Below are 21,184 nucleotides of genomic sequence, written 5' to 3' on the forward strand. Positions count from 1 at the left end.
TGTCCCTTCATCTGGGTCTCAAACTCTTTCCAATTGATAAACTATAGGTATTGCTAGATAAGGTATCTCCTACTGGGTGAATATAGGAGAAGGGAAAGAAATTCCCTTGCAATCCCTAATCCTCTCTGGGGTAACAAAGGAAGCTAAAGACTGTTAGAGGTGGGTCAGATTGATCACAGATTCTGCTGGAAGCATTGATCTTGCTATAGATCTACTTACAGATGATTTCATTTCTGATCACTCACCAAGCTCCCTCATTTTGTGGAGGGGCTCAGAAATGTGCCAATCAGATACCAGACATCTGCTGGGGCTTGGCTATCATAGTTCTGCTGAGTGGCTCTGTGGTCTGGGCTGCTCTTAGGAACACAGAATGCTTGGTTTCATATTTTCTTCTCAGGAGGAAAGTCTGCTCTTAGCTTCCCAAGGGAGTGGAGCAAGCATCCCAAAAGAGTGACTGGTGGCCCTGGGCTCTGTTCTAGGAAGTCTCCAGGCAGGAGGTCTGATGCCCACCTCGGGGCCCACTTGTGAATTTCAAAACTACTCCACCCTATTCAGACCATTCTTTAGAAGATCAGATTTAGCTATTTCCTGATCAATAACAATAGAGATACTTGGAATAACAGAATCAGGTCTTGAAAACTACAATCTCCACTCTACTCAGTGTAACAAGATTAGGAAGGGCTGCAGCAAACTCAAGATTTAATTATTTGAGAATATGGCCTTCAATAGACATGTGCAAAAAAAGGACAGACCTCTGGGCAGTCCTAGGTCAAGCTAGAGCCACCACTGGCATATGTGAGATGCAGGAAGTGAGGTAGAGAACAGCCTCTGGAGTTCTCAGGACTTCCTGTGAGGAGGGCTAGAGTCAGTTCGAGCATGGTGCTTGGAGTTGGATGAGCCCCGTTGACTGCTTTCCTTCAGATTGGTCATATGAGTGATAAAGACTGATCCCTTTCCCTGCCTTGGCTATCCAAGGCCTTAAAGCTTGCTTTGGCTCAGCCTGAGCCAGAGTGGGTCTGAGTTAAACTTTTTTTCTTCTCTCCCTTTTCCTTCTCTCTCTCTCTCTCTCTCTCTCTCTCTCTCTCTCTCTCTCTCTCTCTCTCTCTCTCTCTCTCTCTCCCCCTCTCTCTCCCTCTCCCTCCACCTCTCTCTCCCTCTCCCTCTCCCTCTCCCTTGAAACACTTGAGTGTTTCATTTAGGAATTACATAAGTGAATTCCTTGGCGACCTTAAATTAATATATATATCAGTCTTTAAAAGTGATTTCAACTATCACACACTGAGGACATGTCTGTTTTAGAGCTAAGGAAACTCCAAGGGCCTCCAAGGGCCTGGGATCCATGGCCTCTCCTTCTGCTGGACTCAAAACCAGAGTCTGATCTCTGCATGAGGAATGAATGGCAGTTAGATGTTTTCAGGCTGGGGCAACTCTTCACAGAAAGGACCAACCTCTGAAGCAGACCAGATACTTGGGGGGGAGGGGCTGTAGTCCTGATCAGTGGGAGGCCAGAGAGGTACATTCCTATTGCCCATTGGGTCCCTACCTTGTGTCAAATCTAAGAACAAAGGCTTCTCAAGGTTCTAACTACAAATGCCAACCCAAACAAAGAGGGAATGAGAGCTTTACTTTCATGTATCTGGCACCAGAGTTTTTCAGAGGTCACAGCAGCTCATGTTTCTCCTGTGTACTTTAACAAAGCCCTTTCACCAAATCTGAGTCCTGTGGGACTTTACAGGGCAATAGCCTCTCCCTGAAATCCCTCTCTCTGTGCTTCAGTTTCCTCACCTATAAAATAACGACATTCTTGCTGGGATTTTCCAAGCTTCCTCCCACCTCTGACCTTCATTGTTCCCTCTCAGCTCTAAATTTAAGAACTGTAGGCCTTTCAGATGCAGTAATAGTTCCATCATGACCAACTCCATGGTAGACTGTGAAAGAATTTTACTCCTGTATTGTAGTGGAGATACTGAGGTGCGGAATGACTCACATGAGGCCATAGGAAGGAGTGGCAAGGCTGGATTTGAACCCACCCCCATCTACAAAAGGCACATAGATGATAAATTCTGGTTGTGTGAATTGATTACATGCATAAACTGAATAGTGCCTTCTGCTCCAAAGAGAACCAAATTATTTCTCTGGAATGTAGCATGATGTCAATATGAAAACACTAATTAGGAGAGTTACTACTAACAATAGAAGCTTCTGTGAAGCCCTGTGCTTAGGTGGCCAGAAACTTTGTCTGTAGCACCTGAAGAGGGACATGCTCTGGGGGAGCTCCAGAACAGGCACTTTCTAACAAGCATGGAATGTGTGTGTGTGTGTGTGTGTGTGTGTGTGTGTATGAGAGAGAGAGAGAGAGAAGGAGAGAGAGAGAGAGTCAGGAACAGAGACAGAGAAAGATATAAAGAGCATGAGAGACAGAGACAAACAGGGAGAGAGAGAAAAATAGAGAAAGAGCAATAAGACATACACAGAGACAGAGAAACAGAAAAAGAGACAGAGACAAAAATAGAGATAGACAAGGAAATAGATATATATACAGGAACAGAGAAAAAGAGATAGAGATAGAAACAGAGAGGAAGAGACACACAGAATGAGAGTTAGCAAGAGATAGAGACAAAGACAGAATTAGAGACAGAAACATTCATACCCAGAAACAGAGGGAGAGCATTTAAATTTAAATAAATATTTATTGTGTCCTCATGATGCAAAGGTCCTGTGTTTGGGGCTAATCTCTGACTCCATGGAGCCCATGGTCTAGTTGGGCAGGCAACATGTTGATATAATGCTAAGTAGAATGTGATCACTGTTTAGGAGGGAGAAAGAATGATGGTTCAGAGGAGGAGGCCAGCTGATGACATGACTCTGCAAGGACCACAGGTTCCATGGCCCTGCAAAACTGACTTCTTTGCTATTCTCAGCAGTTCATCACCCTCCTCCATGCCTTTGCCCAGGCTGTCCCTCATACCTGGAATGTTCCCCCTCCTCACTTCAACCCCTTGAAATCTTGAGCTCCTTTCAAGTTTCTAGTGCCACCTCCTATATGAAACCTTTTCTCAGCCCCTGGTTGCACCCCCCCTCCCACTCCATATTATTTTATATCTTCTCTGTATACATATTGTCTCCTTCCAGAACAATCAAAACTCTGGTAGGGCTGATCCTGGTTTGTTTTGATCTTTGGTTTGCTAAATGCTTAGCATTGGGTTTGGTAGCATTGGGTCTTAGAAATTTTCTCTACTAGTCCCAATTGTACTCTATAGGATTTAAATTAATGTCCAATACTTCAAGTATTATTTTTATAAAGTTTGTTATCCTGATAAAATAGAACCACATGACTAAATTTTCTACCTGATCAAAAAAGCCTGCTCCACCAAAGCCAGCACAGGAAGGAAAAAGAGCCTGAGAGAGGAACGCCATCAAATTTATCTCCTGTTTATGTCAGCACATAATGACAGGAAGAGAGTAGGGTGCTGGGAATTGTAGTTTGACTGAGGATAGGGGATCTGGGGATCATAGTTTGTAGGGTAATAGATACAAATTACACAACTCTTTGGGGCTAAGGAAACAATGGTCCTTCTTCCCCTAAGAGAAATGCTTGAAGTCAGCTCTCATGTATTCCCCGAGCTTTCATTTCTCCAGACTAATGTTCCCCTCACCTCATCTCAGTCAACTTCAACTTCAACTGGTCTTTGTGGTCAGGTCTCCAATCTTGGCTGTCCTCTCCCCAATACATACTAGCTAGCCCCAGTTTTTAGTAGAGCAGATTTTAGAATTTAGAGAATATTGGGCAAGATCTCATGGCCTAAAATTCTAGAGAAGTTGGCCCAAGAGGAATGGGAAGCTCTAAAGAATAAAATTTGGAAAACTACAAGTAGAAACTCTTTCAATAAATGAGAAAATGGAATGTCTAATCCTTCTCCTGATCCTGCCACCACCTCAGTTCAGACCTCCTTCGGCCTCCTAATTGGCCTTTGTGCCTCAAATCTGTCATTACTCCAGGCCAGATACCACACAGATGCCAAAGTGATGTTCGTTAAGTGTATATCTGACCCTAACACCTTTCTCAGTGGCTTCCTATTTTCTTTAGGACAAAAATAGAAAATCCCATGTCAGGCTTTGAAAATGCTACCTAGCTTGACCCCAGACCATCTTTGATATTCTTTAATGCAGTCAAATTGGCCCTCTTTCTGTTTTTCAGTCATGACCCATAATCTTATATCTTACATCCTGGGCCTCTGCCCTGGTCCTCCCTCTGCCTCATAAAGTCTCTTCCTTCCTTTACCTCCCTAGCACATTGTATTTCCTTTTTTTCCATTTAGCCTGCAAATACTTTTTTCAAGTGCCCTTGTCTCCCCTATTTAAACGTCAGCTCCGTGGGTGTGGCGATGTTTTTATTCTTTACATGACTGTCTCCAGAACCTAGTATAGACGTTGCTACTTCATAAACAGTGACCAGAGAACTAGTTGAGGATGTACAAGCTCCCAATGCCAGAATCCTGAAAGAACTAAGAGTTATGACCACTGACTCCCTGGCATAGCTTTGGAATGGAAGGAGGGCCACAGTGATGGAGAGGGAACCAATATTCAAAATGAGAACTGAGTGGAACCTTTGAACCTGAGACAAGTGAGCTTGACTTCAGGACTTAGGACAGTTTTAGAAGGTATTATTAAAAGATGACTTGTGAGCATTTTAGAAAGGGAAGTGGTGACCACAAGGGGCCAGCATGGCTTCAGCGGGACTCCATCATGCTTAACTGACATCTCCCCTCTGCTTTTCTGATGTGAGGAGACTGATAGATTAGGGGAATGCTATAGACATACTGTGCCTGGATTGTAGCAAAACACTGAATGAACGAGTGATTAAGCACTTCTGTGCCAAGTGCTGGGGATACAGATAGCTAAGGAGGGTAGACTCTGACCTCAAGGAATTCACATCCCTATCATAGTTCAGCTGCACATCCGATGGAAAGGGCCTGTGGTTCTTGGGAGTTATCAGCAAAGAAGATAGTTAATGCATCTTCATTAGTGTCATTTCTATCAATAAAATCACGTTTGTTTCTGAAGCTGAGACATTTGACAGCCAATGTGTTTTCTGAATAGTGAGAACTTTCTTTTTTGAATCTTCAATGGTTGTGGCTGTTATTTATCCTTCATTTTGGAAGAAGACCAATGACATCACGCGGTGATGTGTTGACTTGCTCTTGAATTGGATTTTTGTGAAGCAGAGTTGCACAGTCCCTCTGGCAGAAGCAGGTGTCAGTCTACTTTCTCCTAGGTTTTACTTCGCAGAAGGATGGCTTCAAGGGCTAGTCTGGAAGTAGGACTGGTGGTCTGAAAGGTGTTGCCGCTCCCAGAACTCCTTGTTGGCCAGCAGTTGTTGCTGATGGTGATGAACAAGATGGTCCCTTCTCCACAGTGATTTCTTCCCTCATTAATGGCTCTGAGGGTTGGGTTGGAAGCAGGTCTGGTAGTTTGGGAGTTATTCCTGTTCCCAGGGCTCTTGGACTCTCTCATTCAGTATGAATGGGAGGTGGTAGTCAAGGTAGCAGTGGTGATTTGATTTGCTTGGGACATAAGCCTCTTTTTCAAGGGGCCCAGTTGCTTTAGTCACCCTGACTTTCCTGTTCCATAGGCAGCAATTGGTCAACAGTTTATTGGTATAGCTGGCCCCTTCTCTACAAGAGACTCTTCCCTAGACAAAGCTTGATGGGGTGTTTTATGCTCTCCTTGATAGCAAAATACATATGAGCTACACCAGTGACTCCCAGTTCAACTCTCTTTTTTGTTTAAGCTTTACATTCTGTCTTAGATTGGGTACTAAGCATGGATTCCAAGGCAAAAAAGTGGCTAAGCAATTGGGATTAAGACATTTTCTCAGGGTCACAAAGCTAGGAAGTGGCTTAAGATTTAAATTTTTTTTTCTAATCATCACAGCAGCATATACATATATTAAAATAGCAATATCATTCCGTGTGGAAGACATTATTTATTCAGTAAATATCAGGTATTTTTGTTTATTTATTATATTTATATATTTATTTATTATATTTAATTTAAACACCTTCAGGAAAGTCTCCCTTACTACTTGGGTTTTTCTAACAAAAGTTAAATTGTACCTGCACACACACACACGCACACACACACACACACACACACATATATGTATATGTATATACTTATGTAGGTACATATACATATGTATATGTATCCCCTTTGGGAAAGATGTGCCTCCTGTTTTATACTTTTTTTATTTGAATTAATTTATTTAGTCAATTTCGAACATTATTCCTTGGTTACAACAATCACAATGTTTCCCTCCCTCCCCTCACCCCACCCTTCCCGACAGTCGACATGCAATTTCATTGGGTTTTACATGTGTCCTTGATCAGAACCTATTTCCACGTTGTTGGTGTTTGCATTAGGATGTTCATTTAGAATTTACATCCCCAACCATATCCCTTCTACCCATGTATTCAAGCAGTTGTTTTTCTTCTGTGTTTCCACTCCCACAGTTTTTCCTCTGAATGTGGATAGTGGTTTTTCTTGCAGATTCCTCCAAGTTGTTCAGGATCGCTGCATTGCCACTAATGGAGAAGTCCATTACATTTGATGCTGTTTTATACTTTATTTAATATTAACAATCCAAGGTCATTGGAGAGAGTTCTCTCTTTTGTTATGCCTTTCAAGGAATCTTATATGAATTAGATGGAGACAGCTTGTTGTAGGAGAGCTTTGAAAGTGATATTTTGTGCTACTGAATGAAGTTAGTTTAAAAAAAATAGTCATCCAACAAACACAGGGAAGTCGTGCATCATCTGCATTCTCACAATGACAAATGTGTGTCACTGCACGGTAAAGATGCCCTCTGTTGGAGAATGTCACTTGTGAAAACCTGACTATCCCTTTTCACATCTTCACAAGGATAACTTTGAGACATCTGCAAATTATTCTCATAAAATTTTTTAATAGATGGAACCCACCACATAGAGATAGAAAATAAGATATTATGAATAGGTGGTTCTTGATGTAGTCAGCTGTTTTTTGGTGATAATAACAAGGTCCAAGGCTTTCCCCTAGGTCTTTGGTATTCTTCTCTCTTTCTGATACTTTAGGAATTGATTCCCTCCAACTTGCACCTCCTCTGTGCACAAATGGTATCGTATGGTATCGTAATAACAAATGGTACTTCCCAGCACAGCTGAGGAGGTCATGGTAGATCCCCAGTGTGGTGATTGCTATCCTTGGTGGTGAAGAAAATGACTTCAAGAACAGCCTTTCATGTCTCTCTCCCCCACCCCCTTCATGCATCAATGCCCCCAGGAAGATTCTGCTTAGTTGGAGCTCAATAAAATCTCTTTAAATTTGTTTTCCACTATTTTGCTTCTTGCTGTTATAGCAAGTGTTTCTAGGCCACAGAAAAATGCATGAGGAGAGCTAAAGTTTGAAGGGTTAGAGTTGAAGTTTCTTGGATTGTAAACAGAGGAATGAGCCCGGTATGTGAGAGAGCGATAATACAAGCAGCAAACGTGTGCAGGTTTTTGGCTTTTGGTTCTGGAAAGGAGCAGCTGGTTGTGGTCGCTCTAGCAGCAGCCTGAGAGACTGACACAAAGATGCACAGATGGGCAGACAGCAGAGGCAGAAAAGAGTAGAGTTGAGCCCACTCTGGCTCCAACAGGGCAGCCAGAATCCTTGTCCACCAGGGAAAGACAGGAGAGTGGTGACCAGAGTATGAGATGGCTGATCACTGGTGAACTTTCTCCTGGCTAAGAAACCAGAAGGGCTAGTGTAGAGCCTCTTTCTTCCCTTCCCCACCCCTTGTCATTTGAAAGGGCAGAAATTTAAAACTGGAGCTGTCTATTTCTTTTGCTCTGTTTCTTTGTTGCTTTAGATAAAACTTTAAAGTCAGCTCTTTCCATATGACTCTTAATTGCTTTGAATGTATGTAAGTTTAATACCATAGAGAGTTCAAATGGTAGATGCTAGCAGCTAGCTAACATATACAAGATTTTAAAAGGTCTTGGGCTTATCTCTGTCCAAATGATCTGGCTTTGATTTTGAATTGGAGGATCCAACCTGTGATAATCTTATTAATAACTTGTATTTTTAAAAAGCTTTATCTTTAAAACTCCAGAGAAATGGGTCCATGTGTGTTTGGAATTTTGCTTTTAGGCTAAAACTGAGCTCGCTATTTGCCAGGCTAGCTGTAAATGCAGGGACTTTAGGCAAATAAAGTCACCAGCATGTGACGTAGAGAGGAGAGTGGTGACCAAAGGAAAGGTTACTCCCTAAGCTGGCCCAGTGTCTGGTAGGATCCATTCCTCCTTTTTTTTCTGTTGGGAGGAAGGAAAGTTATCCTCAGATATACTTTTACCTTTTCCCAGAATCATCTGATGGTTATATTGCTTTATGTGGTTATACTCTTCATCTTCATAAGGTATTCCAAGCAAATTTATATTGGGTGAATTATTTTATATATAAGGGATATTATTTGAATAAATATGAAAGCCTTCACTTGTTTAAAAAAATTACACTCCTACAAGTACAGGATAGGAGAGGCAGGATAAGATAGTGGTCAAAGTAAACATAATCAAGTAGGTTTTAGTGGTCTGTAGGAATCAGGAAATTATGGTTCAATTCCTGGCTCTGTTGCAATTAGCTGTGTGTCCTTGGGAGAGCCATTTATATCTCTGAGCCTTAGCATTCTACTAGGTTAAGTAGAGATAATGATATTCACTCTGCTCCCTCACAGGACTCTTGTGAGGATCAGTTGGTATATTAGGACTCAAAATAGTAAGAAATAATCTAGCCTCTTCGTTTTATGCTAGAGGAAACTAAAGGCTAAAATGCAGAAAGTTAAAATGACCTGGACTGTCACACCAGGCAAAAAGCAGAAGAAATGTAAGGAGAACCCAATGTCTTTGACTGCAAATCCAGTACTCCTTCCATTTCTTCTCTCTATACTTGAAAGTGGTTTGGAAAGCAAAGCACATAAGGTATTGTGAGTTTTTGTATAATAGTAATAATCCTGAGTAATAAATATAATAACAATAACAATAACCATCAACACTGATTATTTGCCTTCTGTGTGTGTCTTAAGCTTGTTTCTGGGGGCTATACAGACACATAAAACTCAGTCCCTGTCCAAGTGGAGTTTAAAATAACAACAATAACAATGGATAATCATAGCTCAGAATAGTGAGACAAGAAGTCCTGAGTTTCCAAAGATCCCACTGTTGACATTTACTAGCTATTTGACCTTAGGCAGGTTTCTTTTCTTTTGAGGAAGAAAACTTCTTCCTCAGTTTCCTCATCTGTAAAATCTCTATAATAATACCTATAGTTCCAACCTCCCAGGCTATCAATAATACCCTCTCAAGGTGTCAGCTGAAATTATCTTCTTTCCTAGAGTACTCTCTGTCATGGAAGGGACCTTGAACCCTTGAAATTTTTGCCAGCTAGAGTGCATGTCCCATTAGGTGCTACCATATTGGAAAGGCTTAAATACTTCCCTGGCATAACGGCCTCAGTCTGCTTTCTATGGCTGAGTTTAGCTAAGTGCCAAGCAGTTCATGTAGCGGTGATTAATTCCTTAGTCCTAGCAAGTTACGGAACAATGAAAAATAGAAAATGGCCCTTAGACCTTCTAGAGTAATAGTATCAGAGTGGTGAGAAAGGGGAGAGAATAGCCCAAGAATCGTTGTTTTGAGACCAAATGCAAACTTTACCTGAGTTGCAACTCTATAGTTAGAATCCTTGTCCAGTGAATACATGTTTGGAAAAGAGACTTTTAAACATCTTGACTTTCTTATTTTATTGTAAAGGAAACCAGAAGAAAGAAGACTGTTACAGCTGATTAGAAGGAAGGTTCACAAGTATAAGACCAAAAAAGGAGGTAATGGAATTTTTTTTAATCACTTGTCCAAAACCAAGAAGAAACAACATTCTTTTTATTTGTAAAAAGACCACCCTGAAAAGATCTGTAATATTTATTACAGAGGACAAAGAAGCAGATACATACTATGAAGAACTTGATCTAACCCTCCAAAGTGTCCCTTAGGGCATTTGTCTCCTTAGGGACCTCTAATTACTCTAAATGAAATTAATAAATACTTTGATGTTGGAGCCAAGGCAAAAGTGGGAATAAAGGAGACTCATAAAAAATAAATAGAAAAAATGGATCTGGAAAAAGACACAAGAGAGTCCAAAAGACTCATAGAATATTCAGAAGTCTGATCCCTAGACATGACAGATATTTTCTTGGAGCAAAGCATCAGAAGGTAGTAGTAGTAGTAGTCTCTCGGTGATCGAGAATGACGATTGTCTTTGTGCAGTTTCATCTACGGTGTACCCTCCTGTGGCTTTGGAGTCCAAAGGCTGAGGCGCACAGTTTGTGGCACATGGGGCCTGGGACGCCCGTTGTTACAGGAGGTGCGGTTGTGGCCTGGTGTCGGCGTTCACACGCAGCGACAAGACATCGATGTCGCTCATCTTCAAAGGTGGCGGCGGCATGGTTAATGTGGGTTCGCCAGCTGCTTCTGTCAGAGGCAGTGAGTTCTAGTTGCTTTGGTGTAATGCCAGCCCACTTCAAATTTGACTTTAGATGATCCTTGAATCCTTTCTTTGGTCGGCCTTGTTTCCTGAGTCCAGCTGACAGTTCACCATAGAATACCTGTCTTGGTATTCGCTGTGGGTCCATGCGGATGACGTGTCCAGACCATTGTAGCTGGGTTTTGAGGACCATTACTTGGATGCTGGTGGAGTTGACTCTGTCGAGGACTTCCTGGTTGGTGATTCGGTCCTGCCATCCAATCCTCATGATTGACAGGAGAGAGCATTGGTGGAATTGCTCCAGCTGCTTCATGTGCTTCTGGTACAGTGTCCATGTTTCACAACCGTACAGGAGCGAGCTGAGGACCACTGCGTTATACACTTTGAGCTTCGTCGCAGTGCTTACACCTCTGTGTTGGAGGACTTTGCAGCGCAGCCACCCAAGTGCCTGGCTGGCCTTTTGGATCCTGGCATTAATCTCGTGGTCTAGGGACCCATCGTTGGCGATGGTGCTGCCCAGGTTCTTGAAAGTGTTGACGTTAGAAAGTTGTGTGCTGTTGATTGTAATGCATGGCTGGTTCGTTGGCCTCCCTGGTGCAGGTTGGTACAGCACCTCTGTTTTGCTGAGGCTGATAGTCAGGCCAAACAGTTTTGTTGCGGTAGAGAACCTGTCCACAATGGTTTGGAGATGATTTTCTTGGTGGGCCATGAGAGCACAGTCATCTGCAAAGAGAGCTTCCAGGATGAGTCTCTCTGTTGTCTTTGTTTTTGCAGTCAGGCGGGGAAGGTCAAATAGTGAACCATCCAGTCGGTATTTGATGTAGACACCCAGGTTTAGATCCATCACAGCATGTCGTAATACTTGGGTGAAAAATAGGTTGAATAGTACTGGAGTGAGGACACAGCCTTGTTTCACGCCATTGGAGATGTTGAAGCCATCGGAATTCTCTCTACCAGATAGGACTTCCCCTGTCATATCGACATGAAAGAACTGGATCAGTTTGACGAATTTTGCTGGGCAACAGAGCTTGCTGAGGATCACCCACAATGTGTCCCTGTTCATTGTGTTGAACGCCTTTGTCAGGTCTATGAAGACAATGTAGAGACTCAGGTTCTGCTCAAGGCATTTTTCCTGCATTTGCCTCACCGTGAAGACCATGTCAATGGTGCTGCGATCTGGTCGGAAGCCACATTGTGATTCAGGCATGTTCTGCTCTGAAACAGATGACAGGAGTCTGTTGAGTATAACACGGAAGAGGATCTTTCCAGCAGTGGAGAGTAGTGAGATGCCTCTGTAGTTATCACAGGCTGCTCGTGAGCCTTTGTTCTTGTATAGGGCTACGATGGAGGCATCTCTGAGTTCTGGGGGCATGTCTTCCTCTTCCCATATGCTGGTCAGCACTATGTGGAATGCCTGGAGCGCCTTTCCATTTAAGGCCTTGTACACCTTGGTTGGGATCCCGTCTTTACCGGGTGCTTTGCCTGCACTCATTTGTTTAATGGCTTTTTGGACTTCCTCTATTGAAGGAGGGACATCAAGTTGTTCAATGGAGCTGTTTTGGGGGATCTGGTCAATGGCACTTTGGTCAACTGAAGAGGGTCGGTTGAGAAGCTGACTGAAATGTTCTTTCCACCTGTTGCTGAAGGCTTTTTTATCTTTTATGAGAGTGTCACCATCAGAGGATAGCAAGGGAGTGGTGGTGGGTTTTAATGGCCCATAGACAGTCTTGAGAGCACTGAAAAATTGTTTGTAGTTTTTCATATCAGCAAACCGCTGGATTTCTTCTGCCTTTTTTCCCCACCATCGGTCTTGCATCTTCCTGATCTCACGCTGTGCCATGGCTTGGAGAGACTTGAATCTGTCCTTTTTAGGAGCAGAGTTTGGGTTATTTTGCCACTCCATAAAGGCTTTGTTCTTCTTGCTCAATAGGTCTTCAGTAGAATCAGAAGGTACAGAACATGGTAAACATAATGTAACATTGCCAAAAATGAAATTGATTGTATTTGAAGAGGTAGAAGATGACTTGTTTTATATCAGCTGTCTGAGCATGGTTAGGTCATCAACTCGTTGAGACAAAGATCAAACCACTCAACCAACTAAGATTTACAAAGCATCTACTGTGCCCTATGCTTGGTCCTGAGAATACAAAAACAAATATTAAACAGCCTTTATTTTCAGTGAACTCAGGACAAAACTATGAGTGTAATGTAGGATACAATGTAATGATCAATTTTTTTAAAAATAAGTTTTTATCAATATTTTCTGTTTTTACATCACCATGGTGTCTTAGATATTTCTTCCACCCCTTCCCAGAGATCCACTGCATCATTTTGACCAACTATTATAAAAATGAGATCTGGAAAGAAGAAAGAACATAGACTACAACAATTTCATGCAGGAACTAAGTAGATGTTAAACAATTGCCATAATGAAGAGAACAAAAGAGCCTAAAAGAACATTTTTGTCAGTAGCACTTAATATAGTTATCAAGCAGAAAGTTATAGAGGCCAAGGGCAAGACTGGTTTAGAACAGTAGTATCAAACTCAAAAAGAATTGGAGGCAGTTAATGTGTACATAAACCACCGTGGACTGCATATTGACTTAGCTTTAAACTATAGTATCTCAGTTTTATTGTATTTTTATTTGTTTGGTTAAATATTTCCCAATTACATTTACAAATATGGTTTTCATCTGGATTGGGTTGTACTCAGGAGGGTTGTGGGCCACATGGTATTGTACACCTCTGGACAAGAATATTTGTCTTCTGACTCTCAGTCCCAGGCTGATTCCTTCACACTGAACTATCTTGTGTTAATGAACAATACTACTCTCCTCTAGAGTCTTATCACATCTTTGATTTTTGAAACTTCCTCTTCTCCAAGTACTTTAATAATATGAAATGCTACCAATAATGTGTTGCTTATGAAATTCTCTTTATGATTTCTTTTCATAACTTCCTTTCCATTCTAAGGCAAAACTGGAACCCAAGCTTCTTAGGAAAAGAGAGAAAATTGAAATCCACATTGAGGTTAACAAGCCAGTTCTCATCTCTGGACCAGACTATAGATGATTTCAATTTTGGCTCAATAGGAGCAATATGGGAATTGCAGAGAGATGGATTTAGGTCTAATGCCAAGAACTTCCTAAAAGTAAGAGGTATCCCAAAGTGGAAAGAGTTACTCTGGAAGGGAATTTATATCTTTTAATAGGGAGATTCCCCATCTCTGGAGGTTTTCAAGGAGAGGATGGATGGGCACATCACAGTTGTGATGGAGTGCATTTTCTCCTGGATACTGGTTGCTCTGCACCTTCTTCAAGCTCTAAGAATTAGTATCTATGTGGATTGCCCATCTCTAGGGATCTCCAGTGGTTGGCTGGTTGGGTGGCCACTCTTTGGAGATGTGTCAGAAAACCTTCCTTTTTTGTGTAGGGGGTGAGTTAGATGTCCAGAGTTTCCTTTTGACCTTGAAATTCTATGTTCAGTTTTGTAACTAAAGTTCCCTGTGTCCCTTTGGGTATTTCCTGCTCCCACTCCTGCCTCTGTCTTCTTTCACAATCATTTTAGGCGGAGAAGAAAATTCATATAATAACATTGTAAAAATGAATAACTTTGAAAGGCTTAAGAACTTTGATCAATGCAACAGTTACTCCTGAGGACCCAAGATGAAGATGGATTCAAGATGTGGGATGAGACACAATTTTGGACATGGCCAATATGGGGGTTTCTTTTGTTTGACTATGTGTATTAATTATGGGGTTTTTCCTTTTTCTTTTCCAATTGAGATTGGGGTAAGAGGGAGAGAAAATCAATTCTGGCTAATTCAAAATAATTTAAATACAAAATTTAAAAATATGTATCTAAAACTTTAATTTTTGTTATCATATAAAACACACTTCCATATTGGTCATTGTTGTAAGACTACACTCATACAAAACCAAACCCCCAAAATAAAACTGTAAATAAACTGATGTGAAAGATAGCGTGCATTGATCCTCATCCAATCCGACTCCAGCAGTTCTTTCTCTGGAGGTGGACAGCAAAATTGTCTTCTAGATTATTGCTTTGCCGATAGTGGTCAAGTTTTCATAGCTGATTATTGTACAATATTGCTGTTACTCTATATAATGTTCTCCTGATTCTGCTTATTTCACTCTGCATCAATTCATAAAGATCTTTCCAGTTTTTCTGAAATCATCTTGTTTATCATTTCTTTTTTTCCCCCTTTTAAAAATTTGGAATATTTTTCCATGGTTACATGGTTCATGATCCTCCTTCCCACCCTGCTCTTCCCTCCCCCCTCCTGGAGCTGATAAGCAGTTCCATTGGGTTATACATGTAACATTATTCAAAACCCATTTCCATGTTATTCATATTTGCAGTAGAGTGATCTTTTAACATCAAAATCTTAATCATATCCCTATCTATACATGATAGATCATTTATTTTTCTTATGCATTCCCATTTTTACAGTTCTTTCTCTGAATGGGGACAGCATTCTTTCTCCTAAGTTCCTCTGAATTGTCCTGGATCATTGCATTTCTGCCAGTACCACAGTGTATCATTCTCTGTGTACAATGTTCTTCTGGTTCTACTCCTTTTGCTCTGCATCAATTCCTGGAGGTCTTTCTAGTTCATATGGAATTCCTCCAGTTCATTATTCCTTTCAGCACAATAATATTCCATCACCAACATATACCACAATTTAGCCATTCCACAATCGATGGATACCCCCTCATTTTCCAGTTTTTTGCTACCACAAAGAGCGCGGCTACAAATATTTTTGTACAAGTCTTTTTCCTTATTATCTCTTTGGGGTATAAACCCGGCAGTGGTACGGCTGCTTGCTTATCATTTCTTATAGTAAATAAAACTTTTAGAAGATAATCATCCTGGTCTTCCATTGTGCTAAAACACAAGGCCCATTTGCCACTTGGGATCTGGATAATTACTGAAGAATACAAATGGGAGAGGATGTTGATAATACTTATTTAATAAAGTAAATTACAGTAAATACTTATTTAATAAATTTTCTATATGTTTTCTTTTTTAATGTTTTTAATCTTATTTTCCTTAATTACACATAAAACAATTTTAAACATTCATTTCATATAATTTTGTGTTCCAAATTTTCTACCTCTCTTCCCTCCATGCTCCTTGAGTAAGTAAGCACTTTAACATAGATTATATATGTGTAGTCATGGGACTTTTCCATATTATCCATGCTGCAAAAGAGGACAGACCAAAAAACAAACAAGAAAAATGAAGTTTAAAAAAGTATGATTGGTCTTGCCTTCAGACCCCATCAGTACTTTCTCTTACATTATATTGCTAAGTCATCTACAGTTGATCATCATACAATATTGCTGTTATTATGTACAATAATCTCCTGGTTCCACTCACTTTACTTTGCATCTGTTCATGCAAGTCTTCCTTGGCTTTTCTGAAACCATCTTGCTCACAATTTCTTATAGTACAATAGTTTTCCATCACAAGCATATACTATAACTTCATGTGTTCCCCAGTTGATGAGCATCCTTTCAATTTCCAATTCTTAGTTACCACAAAAAGAGCTGCTTTAAATATTTTTTAACAAATCAATTCTTTTCCCTTTTCTTTTATCTCTTTCGGATATAGACCTAGTAGTGTTATTTCTGGGTCAAAGCGTATGCAAAATTTTATGGCCTTTTGGGCATAATTCCAAATTGCTCTCCAGAATGGTCAGACCAGTTCACAACTCCACCAACAGAGTATTAGTATCCCAGTTTTCCCACATCTCTGACAACAATTTGTCATTTATCTGTTTTATTACATTAGCCAATCTGATGGGGGTGATTTGGTATCTCAGAGTTGTTTTAATTTGCATTTATCTGATCAAGGGTGATTTAGAACACTTTTTCTTATGGCTATAGATAATTTATTTAATCAGAAAATTGCCTATTCATTATCATTTATCAACTGTCTTGGATTTATCAAATGTTTCAGATACTCTTTACATTTTAAACAAGAGGGATCATTGTCCTTCGATGGAAAGCTGTTAAGGCTCAGAAAATACATTTCAGAAACCAAGCCTTGAACACATTTATCTCTACAGAAATGTCAATATGATGAGAGGCAGCCCAATGGGCATCAGATCCAAGAAGATCCACATTCAAGTCTACCCTCTGGCACATTTCGGCAGTGTGGTCTAGGCAAGGTACTTAACTGATCAGTGCTCTTGGCTAGTTCTCCAAGCTCATAAAGTACAGTCAGGGGACTGACCTGCATTGGGAAAGAGAGTCTTTTCAACTGGAAGTCGCATATCAGGCGACCACTGTACAAGTGTAGTCCATATCTGATCCTTAAAGCCAGCATGGATCATTATTTGGACTTAATTTAGAATACACTTTTGTTACACATTTTACTCAATCTTCAACAAACCTCTCATAAAGCTATTAACATTTTGAAAACCAATTCTAAGAGTTTTATCCTAGAAAAGGGCTTTAAAGAGCATATTCTTCGCCTTTTTTTAATTTAGGGGATTGGATTTCCTATGAGAAAGGCATTTCTAGGCAATTAACCCTTCAGGAGCTTTCTTTTATCTTTCCAAGACAATGAAACTTCTTAGCCTGGCATTCTGGGTCCTTTCCTATCTGGTGCCATCTGGCCACTGGGGCTTTGGTGAATAGGTCCCCTCTGTGACCTCTGAATTCTAGCCACATTGGACTATTGTATGTGTTCCCAACATGCCCTGTGCTTTTCTGTCTCCATGCCTCCCTACCCCGCCCCCTTTTCCCTTCACCTGTTGAATTCCTAGACATCCTCTAAGTCCTAACAAAAAGGTCTCACCTGCCAAGAAGCCTTCCTAGAGTTCTTCCAAAAATGAATGAATGAAATGGTTTGCTTTGTCTGGTAGGTCTCATCCTTCAAGGAAAACCACAACTTCCTAGAAGCTCTCTGCTTCTTCCTCAGCCCTTTATGAGTTTTCTCTTATTGAGAATTAAGGTTTCTAGCAGTTAGAGCCAAACAGACCTTAACTTGGCTACCCATAAACCGTTTTTTTAAAAATGTGTAACTTATTTCCTTAGTAATTCTATGTATTTTATCTTATGCACTTAAAAATGTGGTTCTGAGGATTCCCAAGGCTTTGCCAAGGGGTCACTTAGAGGCAGCTGGGTGGCATATTGGATAAAGCAGTGGGCCACCACTCACAAAGACCTGATTTCTAATCCTGCCTTTCTAACTGTGCCATCCTGGGCAAGTCACTTGACTTCAGTAACTACATTTTCTTTAACTGTAAAATGGGGATAATAATAGCACCTACCTCACACAGGATTGGATAAAATTTGAGTATTACTATTTATGAAATCAACAGAATATTTGAAAAGCATTTAGCACATACTATGTGCTTAATAAATACTTGCTCTTCTCCCCCCAAAATGATCCAGAATACAAATAAGGTGAAAAGCTCCCATATTAAAGTAGAAATGTAAAAGCAAAACATAGGACATCACTAATCAAGTGTATATACGGGTATGTGATTTGGTGTTTAGGCTTTAAAAACTCACTCTATAGCAAAAATGAATAATATGGAAATAGGTATCAAGTGACAACATTTGTACAACCCAGTGGAATTACTTGTTGGCTCTGGGAGGGGGGAGGGAAAGAAAATGAATCATGGAAACATGGAAAAATACTTAAAATTAATTAATTAACAAAAAAAAGCAGCATCCATAGAGGGGGAAAAGTTCCCATATTAGAGTGCATCTAATTATATTCTCTTATTTTAAAGAATAGGAATCTGAGGATTCAAAAGACTATGACTGTAGCCCAATCTAGCCCCAGGTCTATTGCTGTTATTACCAGTAGGCAATGGCAGAACAGATGTATTTGCTTTGTTAAAACCATATGAAAAGTGTCCTTTGTAACACCATTCTCCACCCTGGGTCCTAAGCAACTGCTTGGCTGGGCTACCTTGAGTCCCAGTTCCACTTGGGAGAGAGATGCAAACCTGATGTTTGTAACTGAATCAAGAGTCATTTAGGGGAAAGTCAATTTAAGGGAAAGATTGGGGGTCAGATGTTCCAGTTGAAAACCTATCCTTGATATTTAACTTAAAGGGCAGGGGAGTCTAGTTTCTAAGTACTCAGCTTGGAATGAAGCCCCTTTTTCACACCCTCCTTCCCCACAGTCATTTACCATCCTGAGCCTCAATAAGAGCCTCTCTCCCAGGGTTGGTGGGAAGCTCCAACGAGACAGAATGAGTATGAAGCTCTGAGTACCCTTAAAGTGTTATGCCAGCTGCTATTACCATTATGAAGGCATTCTGCACTGGAAGAAGGCATTTCTTCAGCCAGGAGTGCCCACATATATGAACTCATATGTCTACAGTGCCAGATAATTACCCATTTCATGGTGTGGCAGGTCGGGGGTTGATGTTTGAGTAAAGAAATTCCTGTTGGTTACAGTAAATAATATCAGTTGATGTCTATATAATAATTTGAAACTAGTTAATTTTACTAGCCTTTACTATTTTACTAGTTCCTTTCTTCCTTCCCCTCTCCCCCAAAGGAAAAAAAAAACTGTAAATCAGCCTACCCAAGCAAAGGAAACTCCAATATTGGATGGGCCCCAACATCTCAGAACCATGGAAAGCTTGCAAGTCACACTGATAATCTCAGGTGAGCCTCTTCCAAAGTAGGAAGCAAGATCCTGTCATTGCACTTTACTCAAGAAGCTGCCAAGGTATATGATTTGCTATCAAAAGCCCAGTTTGATCCAAGAACTTCCTCTAGTTCCAGCTCTCTGCTAGAGGGACAGAGGCACAAGGTAGCATTTTCTGTTCTTGTTCAGGTGGTAGAGATGCCTTGCTCTGCTTTATTTCCTATGGACTTCTCTTGCCCTGAGTTCTGCCGTTCATTTATTGGAGGAATCAGAAGCTGTGTTTTCAAATCCTGACTGGTCATTTTCTAGTGGGTAAGCCACTAACATCATCTCTCTGCCTTTATTTTCTCAGCTGTAGAAGAGAATGCTTTCCAAAATCAAGGACTTTTGGAAAGGAAGAGTATGCTTTGAAAAGGGTCCAAAGTGAGGTCAGCCTCAGGTATTGCTGCAGGTCACCTATCTGCTCCTATCAGTAAGGAACCAGACCTGGTAAATCTCTGGACCAGATCAATATGGCCCCTGGGCACCCTGGGCTTTTAGGAAACTTTGGCAGAGACCTGGGGCTGGGGGTGAGAGGGGAACCACAGCTTCATTTTTCCTGCCTTTATATTGATATGAATTCTCCGCAGTCTGTAGATTGTGTGCCTGGCTACCTGCCTCCCATCTTGGTCTTCCTCTTTGGGCTGCTTCAGACCTGGGATGTTGCTTATAAAAAGAACAGTCAGTTCCTACTAACACCCACCAGATGGGCAGGAAGACAGGCCTTTTGTGACCTGATCAACTGAACAATTTTTTATTGAGGTGGGGTATTGGGATGGTAGTGTGGAAATTATGAGCACATGTCTCATTTCCTACAACCCAAGGGCAGGCATTATGCCCCATCATAACTTGGGGGCACAGAGACTTGGCATCCAGTGCCCTGCTCCATGGGACCCAAATCCAGGTTTTAGAGCCTTTTACCCAGAAGTAGCCAAGCTGGATTTCCCAAGTTTCCAAAGACACTATCCAGCACCAACTTTAATGTTGGATTTCAAAACATTGGATCTCTTTTACAAGGGGAAAGTAGGATCACACAGCCAAGTCAACTCTTCTCAAGCCAAACCAAGGCAACCTAATGCAAGTCGGTGACTTCTCAGGTCTGTCCATCTTTGTTGGGGAGTAGTTTACAGGTACAAAAATCTCACACTGAATTTTCTTAAGTCAAAGTGCCGGGGACCCGAGGAAAAAAAAAAGAGAGAGAGGAGAGATCAATGTAAGCAGAGAGACAAAATGAGAGAGGCCCAAAGAACTGGCAGAGAGGAAGGGGAACAAGGGGGAAGAGGAAGGGAAAAAATGGGTGGGGGAGGGGGGCAAGAGACAATGAAGGAGGGGAACAGGAGGGGAGAGAGAGTGAAGGAGAGAGGCAGAGACAAAGGTGGAAGAGGAAGAGAGATGGAAGAGACGGAAAGAGACGGAGAGGGAGGTGGGGATGGGGTAGGGAGAGACAGACCGACAGCCAAACAGAGGAGGGGAACGAGAGTCCATTAGAGCCTTCGCCGCCTCTCACCCCTCCGCCCCATCTCCAGTCCTGCAGCTTCTCCCCTTCCTGCCCTGACCTCCCCATCTTGCACCCCCAAGTCCCCTGGTCCCGCAAAGTGGGCTGTGGCGGGGAACGGTCCACTTGGACTCCCAGCCCGCAGTTTTGGGACCCGGTCCGGGTGCTGCGAGCAGGCTTGGTGGGAGGAGGACCGAGGTACCGCCAGCAGTCCCGCAACCCGTGATTTTATGCGTTGGGTGGGTGGGTGGTGCCAGGCCCCGGTTAGCCTCTCTGCCCTCTTCCCCCAGCACTTTCCAAGTTCTCCCCGCCCAGAGTTTGGGCCGCTCTACCGGACGCCCTCTCTGCTCCCTCCTTCTTTTCCTCCTCCTCATTCTCCCCTTGCCCCCTCCCCTTCCCTTGTTCTCTCTCCCCAGCTCACCGCGGAGCCCCCAGTGCGCATGTACCGATGGGGGGGTG

This window comes from Monodelphis domestica, chromosome 5 (genome assembly GCF_027887165.1).
Source record: "Monodelphis domestica isolate mMonDom1 chromosome 5, mMonDom1.pri, whole genome shotgun sequence".
NCBI classification, from domain to species: domain Eukaryota; kingdom Metazoa; phylum Chordata; class Mammalia; order Didelphimorphia; family Didelphidae; genus Monodelphis; species Monodelphis domestica.